The sequence below is a fragment of the Euprymna scolopes genome, chromosome 13 (assembly GCF_053919585.1).
Source record: "Euprymna scolopes isolate OS-2025 chromosome 13, ASM5391958v1, whole genome shotgun sequence".
NCBI lineage: Eukaryota > Metazoa > Mollusca > Cephalopoda > Sepiida > Sepiolidae > Euprymna > Euprymna scolopes.
The window spans coordinates 129,202,861-129,212,373 of NC_136494.1; the positions used below are offsets into that span (position 1 = coordinate 129,202,861).

The window sequence follows — 9,513 nt, forward strand, 5'->3', positions numbered from 1 at the left end:
CATTTGGTAATGTGTAGACACAGCAGCCGAGAAAGAAAATGGCTGAGTTAGAATTTTATGTAAAAACCGAAACTGAAAGAAATTCTTACTTAACATATGAATGTTAAAGATACGAGGTTCTTTCAATAAATTTCCAGACTTTTTCATATGAGCACTTTCGAAATAATCTCCTCTGGCTGCAATATATTTGGTGTACCGTTCCAACAACTTTTGGAAAGGCCCCATGGAAGTCCTCTTGTGTGAGCGTGTCAATGACCTTTGTCACAGCCTCTTTCATCTCCTCAATTGTCTCATAACGACAACCTCTAAGGTTTTCCTTAAGCTTATGGAATAACCAAAAGTCATAGGGAGCAAAATCTAGACTATAGGGAGAGTGAGGAACTGTTTTGATGCCTATCTTGGTCAAATAGTCTGTGACAAGAATTGAGTTAAGGACTGGCGTGTTCATGCAAATCATCCGCATTTTTCAGTTCCCTGCGAATATTTGTGTGTACAGTTCCCACACTGACATAAAACTGTACACTTATTGTCTATATAGACACACGACAGTCCTTATCCATGAAATTCTTTATTTGACCAATCAACTCTGGTGTTCTGACTTCATTACTCATTCCACATCTCTCATCGTCCCTCACAGCCTCCCTGCTTTCTTTGAATCTCTTATGCCACTCAGAAATTGATGCCCAATTCATACAAGATGGTCCAAAAGAAGTCTGAAGCATTCCATACGTTTCCGTGTCATTTTTTTTCCAGTTTAAAACAGAATTTTATTGCATAACGTTCTTCTAAAGTATTCTCACATTCAGATTGCATTTTTAAAATTCACCAGCTGTGACAATCAAGCTTTAGTAGGGTGTATTTCAAATCCTGCTTTAGCTGTTCCTTTGAACTTGAAATCATAAAATTTAGTCAGTCATCTAACAAGATGCACAGCAATAACATATTGAATTTTTAAAGTCTATGACAATTTTAAATTGCATGTAAAAAAAAAAAAATCTGAAAACTTATTGAAGGCACCTTGTAATTGTTTATAAGGAAAGTTTGATTCACTCAAAAAAAAAGAAAAAGAAAGAGCTTTTTCGTATTACATGATGAAATCCATCTTTAAAACATTTCCATTTCCAACGGTCAATTGTAAATTACAGATTTCACACCTCCAGGAATTGACTATTAACCGACACTTGGCAATCCATTGAATCATTTCAAAATTGTCAGACATCTTCATGACAAGTTGTAATATTGTTATTTCTTCAGTCCACATGAAAACATCATAATAAGCATCATTTAGAAGACTGGTTGGATACATTCTAAGAACGCAATAGCCATTTTTGTTCTAGGCCGCTGTATCTACATATTACCACCCATTTTTATTATTGGTAGCTGAAGTACTCTTCTCATGATGCTGAAGCACCCATGACTTCTTTTATAAGTGCAAGGGTGCCAAACTTCAACATAACTTTAAAATAATGTAAAATAATGACTTACAGGATTTTATCTAAAAATGATTAACATTTTTTAAATGGTACAAATTCTTTCTTTTTTTTATATATATAGAAATAACATCAAATATAAAAAAATGGGGAGGAAAAAAATTCACGATCAAAAACCAGCCAATAATAAATGTTAGATGGACAGATTCTGACTCAGGAAACAGCAATTCTTCCTCTTTTGTCAAGCATTGTTTATGGAATATGAGGAGTAAAAGACAAAATAAGGGAAGCGAGATTTACATGGCTAAAATGATTCCATACCATTTTCATAAAAATATAAATATAACACTTTTAGTCAAGGGATTCATTTTTCCTGCATCCCCATCCTCTCTTAAAGAAAAACAGAAGATATTTTGCAAATGCTGAATAAAACTTGAACTCATGTTGTTTTAGCCAAATTGATAGGAGTAACTCTTGGCTAAGAAAATGCAGACAATGGAATTTGAACAGAATTAATTCTGAAGATGAAGTTAGAAACTGAGATTGCAGGTTGTCAGAAAACGTCAAGCACCTAAACAGGGAAATAAGGCAATAAAATAAAACAAAATAAATATATAGACATTGCAAAGAAAGTCAACTCTATCTATCTAGAAAAAAAAAGCCAGTCTCCTACATCTCTACAAAGCCACCATTTTCTGAGCATGGAGCACTATTGCCACATCTGGGGTATTGTACTAACCACTAACTACTCCTTCTGAGACAGGGCGCAGAAACGAATTTTTAACTTAATTATTCCCACACTATTTGTCAAGCTTCAGATCCTGTCACATCACCGCAAAGTTGCATCCATGTGCTTACTTTATAAGGACTGCCATAGAATGTGTTTCGATTAACTAACTGCACTTGTAACTACTAAGCAAAAATACTCTCAACCCACTGGGCTAATTGCTAAATTCCACCCCTTCACTGCCTGGGATCCTAGATGACAGAAGATTTTCTACTCTGACAGCTTTCAGGAGAGTGTTAATGACCAGACAATTATAGCGTCAAACTGGCGCCAGTGAAACTGAAAAAAAAAACTTGTCCAGAGCATTTTAAATCTTTTAACTGTGAACTTCTTGAGAGGTAGCATAGAAACGTTTAGCAAATGCGAACAAGTTTACTAAGGGAATAGGCAAATAAATTCTACAATATTTACTTTGTTTATCATAATTGACCAATAAAAAATAAATAAATTAGACTGAACTTCTATTAAATACATTTGTGTTTGTTTAATTAGGCTAAAATTTTTCTAATTCTGATACTGATTCACAAAAAGTTCCCATTAATCATTCGAACACTAATTTCTATTGAAACTGTTACCTCTCTATGTTTCTGTATATCTTTCTCTCTTCCTCTATTTCCTTCTCTCCCTATTTCTTCTCAGGCTAGCCCATTCCTTTCTCCTGACATACACACATGGACAGCTTCTTTGTATTGAAGTTGACATAAGGGATATAATTCCTTGATTAAAGAATCAGATTTACTTCCCTTTATTTAATGTATAATTTGGTTGAAAACCAACCCCTCTTGACTTTAGACAAAATCTGCACTAGTTTATGGTCTAAGAATGTATAATGTATTCTAAATTTTAGATATTATTCATCCGGGGCATTGCTGATCAAACATACCAACTCTGTGGGCCTTTATTTTGTCAATTTTTACTTTTAGCCAGACATACATACATACGTGGATAGATACATACTTACAGACAAATGCTCTTTATATAGATAATAACAGAGAATTTCCCTGGTTGAGATGAGATTGAACTGTTCAATGGAAATACATGCAGTTTAGACTGATTCTACTCACTTCCATCTCCCACAAGACGTTGTGTTATTGAGTTGTTTTTTCTTTTAGTTTTGGTGATCCTGACATATGTCGATGGCCACTGAAGGGTTTCCAATTTTGATGCATCTTCAATGGTCGAGTATCACATACAAATTCACTTATTTTTTTTTAATCTTGTCTACTGCATTGGGATGCTGATATGCATCAGTCCCTTTCTGAATTCTGAATTGACCCAACCCATCTGAATTCGACGTTTGTTTTTATGATGTTTTGTTTTTAGTAGAAAGATTACCGTCAAGATTTTTGAATTCTGTTTAATTTGAGAATCTTTTTTTTTTTTTTAAATTTAGTGATGTCTTTTCTTTCTTGATTGATTACCAACTATTAGAGTGCAGGTATTGGCATAATGGATACAGTCATGGACTATGGAATCAGCTATACTTAGTTTAAATCCAATCAGGTCCATTTGATTTACATTAATGCTATTGCTGTAATTTTCTCCACCAGCTACAGCAATGAACAATTAAGCCTGACAAAGAAAGGAAGGTTTGAGATGAGTCTGTTTGTAGAACATTGTGTAAGACAAATCGCTAACAAGGCTACAGTAACTGAAAGAAAAACTTTGATAATCGCCAAGAGTGAAATGTCTTCTACGATCTCTGTCCGGTGTGTCCACCCATTCATCCTTAATTAGATTGTTAACTAATTAGTTAAGAGAAAACTACTCTTTCTCTATATCTCCCCGCTCTCTTTTATGTGTGATCTATTTCTCTCCTGTCAAAGAAAGTGACCCAGAATTACTCACATAAAAAGGACTTATAAGTAATTAAAACATAATACATACGAAATGAATGAATGATGGATTCACAGATTAAAATAATTCGAACAGCTCTAAATTTCAGAATGGCTAATAAATTCAATTCCAAGTATCAAATATTTTATGCAGTTTCAGAAATCTGATAAAGTACTATGTCAGCCATTTAATAATAATAATAATAATAATAATAATAAAAACATTATTTTTATTGAACACAGGTTTTCCAATTAAATCTGTTTCAAGATCAGATTAGCGTCTCTATGGATGAGGATAACTGAATAACAAAAAATGCCAGAAAATATAGAATATATTTTTTCAATTATATTTTAAGATTGCTGTCAACTAGTTTATTAGTAGTGTTCTTATAAACTTGGTAAGCGGAATCAAATCCTCAAATAGATGACCAGCATATTAAATCACTGCCTTTCTTTCTCTACTCGTTTAGCTTCACCCTTTCCCTTTTTTCCGTCTAAAATGCTGGCTTTCATAAAAGTCGAACGAAGAATTGCATAGAATCATTATCTTCATGGACATCCGCCCAAACCAGGTTTACGTGATCAATTTACAATTAGAAAATTATTTAGTTTTTATTAATCAGAATTCGTCAAAAACAAGTCTTGGAGATTCTAGACTTAGATAAAAGAGACATCAATACTAATCAAGAATTCAGTAACAGGGAATTGTAAGCAAATGTCACAAGATGCAACATAGGCAACATCATCTCGGACCGATATGGTTCCATTGCAACACACACACACACACACACACACATATATAATAAATTCCACAGCCAAACAACGTCGCAGCCCACAAGAGCCATGACAGTCAACGCACCGGAAGTCCAAGACTCGAGTTTCGCCCTCGTTTGGGCTCATCAGTTAGACACATCCGAACTCAGGATTCGAAACCAAAGCCTCTTGCATGCGAGGCAAGCACTCTACCAACTGAGTAAACGCCCCGCACACAAGAATTTATATTAACCAACACAGATCGAGCCGAAATCCGACTTTGAAATGAACCTACTTCGTCTCGACAAGGGACGCGGTCATCCAACCAATATATATATATATATATATATATATATATATATATATATATACTAAACTATATATACTATATATATATTAAACATTTTTAAATCACAAGAATATACATTTATTTAACATTCATAGTGTTTAAATTACTGAGTCTTACACGTGTTTCATTGAATGGCATAAACCAAACAAATCATCAGAGATTTTACATCAGTTCAAAGAACTAGTTTTTTTTTTTTTTTTTTTTTTTTGCTTGGTTCAAAAAAGAAAGTTAATTTTAAAACGAATTGGAAAGGTCCAAAAAACATAAAAATTCGGGTCAATGTGCGCTGGTTGTCCAATTGAAGACCTACCTTTAGAGCGTTAATTTTTAACGATATATAGGCGTAATCCGACCCGCTACGAACGAATATCGCCTTTAAATTTATCATCGGAAAATATTTTTTATTTTTAGTAATAACGCATTCAGGGTGCAATGTTATTTTCTAGTATTTTGAACTGTTCACCATGTTCGTTAATAAAAGGAAGTTGTTCATGGAGCATGTGCAAACGTTGTTCGGATTTTGTAGCAGACGACAAGTGCACTACTTTTACTGAATATCTGTAAGTGAAGAAAGTCTCCTTCAAAAAAGAAGAATTCAACCAGCTTGCTCTTAAATTTCTTTTTAAAAATAAAGATTTACCCGAAAAGAGTTACCTTTTAGGGGTATAACCCCCAACCTTCCCATGTTAAAAACGTCTTCCTGAATAAACACTCCCAACCTCACCATGTTAAGAACGACTTGCGGAATAAACACCTCCAACCTCGCTATGTTAAGAACGGAATAAACACCTCTAGCCTCCCACTCCATTTTTTTTTTACTTCTTTCCGTATTCAGAAAGTTTTCTTTTTCACATGCGCACAACCTGCAGTTTCTCCTGGCTGCTAAAGCTAAAACAATATGGGTGGCAGGCAAAACTACTACAGGAAAACATGGAATCATGTTATATCTTTCGAATTACTTGTCAGCGATATTTGTTCGTAGTGGGCCGGATTATTCCTATATACCACTAAAAGTCAGCATTCTAAAGATAGGTTTCCAGTTGGACAACCCACGCGCATTGACTAAAATCCGAAATCCAGTAAAAATAGTAAAAGCATCTACTTGTTATAGATAAAACATTGAAGACATACCGATATGCAGAAGAAAGAAACGTTTAGTTCGTACATCACGAGTGGAACAGTTCCATTCTTAACACCATATTTGAATTCATACTGAGCTACCAACATTACTATACTTTACGTATTTATACTATTGGGAGGTGAAAAAAGTGAATTAAAATACTAAGTATATCTTTAAAGTTAATAATCTAAATCGATATTGAATACAGTTACTTAGAAATGGATAATAATATTATTTAAGTCGCTTTTATTTTGAGTCATTTGCGTGGAAATATATCGGCGTATATTTGTAATGTTCTCGAAAATCTTTATTCAACTTGGCATTTTCGTAACATAACATATTTATTAGTACTCATGATAGCGAATTTAACACAACGAGATTATGTTCTTACTTTTTACTTTTTATTTTTTTAGAATTCACCAGTTTTTTCATTGAAGAATTATTTATGAGTACATCCATTTTCATTGAGCTTAATAAACTGTTGCAATTTAAAGATAGCCTTGATAAATATATACATTATAAACGTATATTTATTTTAAGGAAACACACTCATATATATATATATATATATATATATATATATATATATATATATATATATATATATATATCGATGCAGAGCCAAGAGACAGTAGATACCCCTGTAAAGGTAGCTGCACGAGTAATTGTGAGGCAAAGGTTGCACATTCACCAACCACATATATATATACATATATATATACATGTATACATATATATACATATATACATATATATATATATGTGTATATATATATATATATATATATATATATATATATATATATATATATATATATACACAAGGCTTCCTTCAGTCTTGACAGACTATAGATACCCACGGTAAGGGTACCTGCGCGGGAAATTTTTATGGCAGGAGTTGCGCAATCTCCAACCACACCTCTCCTTAGTCGACATCGTTGAATACCGATGGCAAGTGGAGGTTCAGGACGACTGGAAACAATGCCGAGATAAGCGGAAAGCACATACAGCGCCTAGAATTCTCAAATGGTCACCCATCTGGTACTAGCCAGGCTCAACGTTGCTTAACTTCGGTGATCTGACGAGAACCGGTGTGTCAACGTGATTTTATATATATATATATATATATATATATATATATATATATATATATATATATATATATATATATATATATATATATATATATATATATATATATATATATATATATATATATATATATATATATATATATATATATATATATATATATATATATATATATTGTTTTAACAAAAACCAAGACTTCAAAGAATGGGTTGAGAGCAACAAATAGTGTATTTCATCGTCAATTACAATTGTTTTAAGACTATTCGCACAAATCTAAACATTATGTCGTTTGAAAATTTGACAAGAACAGCCTATCTTCAGATTTATTGAATAAAAAAACGCTTTAATAATAAAACAATTATGGAAACCATAAGGAAAAGAAAACAAGCGAAAGTATTTTACCTATATCGCATCCTTGCAAAGTATTTTTTAAAGATTTTTATATTGACCTATTTTCGTATTTTCATTTAATATATATATATATATATATATATATATATATATATATATATATATATATATATATATATATATATATATCGAGTTTTCTCATTCTCAGGCTGAGCACTCTAAATCTGCTACTGCGTTAGCGTAATGTAAAGCATATTGTAAATAAAAACAAATGGAGCACTGTGGAGGAGCACTGTGGCAGTGGCGGTCAATGTTTGTGCAAAGCATTGTTAAATGTCATTGTGCCGGTCATGTGTTGGTTAGAGCTACTGACTATTGTCTCAATGGTTGTTTGTTGGATCCCGCGCTTTGGAGAGATACTGCTCTAGTCAAACTTATGAGCTGTGATACAGTGAAACATTTTATCTGTGGCTGACTATATAAAAATTCCTCCATTTTCAGGTTGAGCACTCTTGGTAATGATATCACCTGCCACTATTTTAGTGTAATACAAAGCTCTTTGTAAATAATTAAAAAAAATCATATGGAGCACTGTGTGAGTGGCGGTCAATGTTTGTATAAAGAATGTTTAGATATCATTGGCAACGGCGCAGGCCCGTAACCTGTTGCTTAGAGTTATTGACTATCGACTTGATGATTATTGGTTTGATCCTGGGCTTGAGATAGGAGCCGGTCGAATTGATCGATGCCTCTGTTCAGTCTCAAGAGACAATAGATACCTCTGTAATGGTAGCTACGCATGTAATTGCGAAGGAAGGAGTGCACAATCACCAATCACGACTGAATCGGCACTGCTTAGGCCCAATGACAAGGAGAGGCTCAAGACTGACTGTGTACAATGCCGAGATAAGTGGACGCGCGCACGCGCACACACACACACACACTATATATATATATATATATATATATATATATATATATATATATATATATATACTTTTTGTATTCCTACACGTCAACACACAGGAAATAAATACAGAAAAGATATAAACATTTATATATTTTTCGCATTGATTTTTTATTCACACATATTTAAATATATATATATATATACATATCAGGCCACCCGGCATTGCCAGGTCGTAAAATACGCTTATATATGATATTTTTATTAATGCAGACTTCGTATTTATCATTTTATGGGACTCAATATATAGTAATAATTTAAAACGTTAAAATAAAAAAAACCCAAAAAGAAATGACTCGTGCGCTATCACCGAGAATCGAAACCCAGACTTTTAGCTTACAATTTACTTTTTCCTTTGACGATAATGCCTGAGCTGTGAAGATATGTTTGCTGCAAGGCTACAAATTAAAACATGAACCAATATCTATTTCGTTACGCATGCATATTCGTAATGCCGTCGTTCGACCTTCACCTAGCAAATTCCATTTTTTTTATTTTCACACTTGTGCATCAATTTTCTCCGGCTAAAACCCAAATAGAAAGTTTCGCATGGGTTTGAATACCCTATATATTAAGTTTCATGTCTGTAGATCAAAAACTGACAGAAGAGTTTGGTAGGCAAAATTTTTTAACAAATATATATATGCACACACACACACACACACACACACACACACACACACACACATATAGAGAGAAAGGTTTGTGTTTACTATACATTTTTTACAAAAATATTACGCAAGTATAAATCATGTAGAATATTTGCATGAATATAATTGCACGTAATAGTTAAGTAAAACTGATCACTCATAAAAAAACCGAAAAAATG

The 9,513-nt window shown here is 33.0% G+C and overlaps 1 pseudogene; it reads right to left on the bottom strand.

Annotated features, from left to right (window-relative positions):
* Positions 1–7,275: 7,275 nt before the first annotated feature.
* On the bottom strand, positions 7,276–7,391 carry LOC145292437 (5S ribosomal RNA; annotated as a pseudogene).
* Between the last annotated feature and the right edge of the window lie 2,122 nt (positions 7,392–9,513).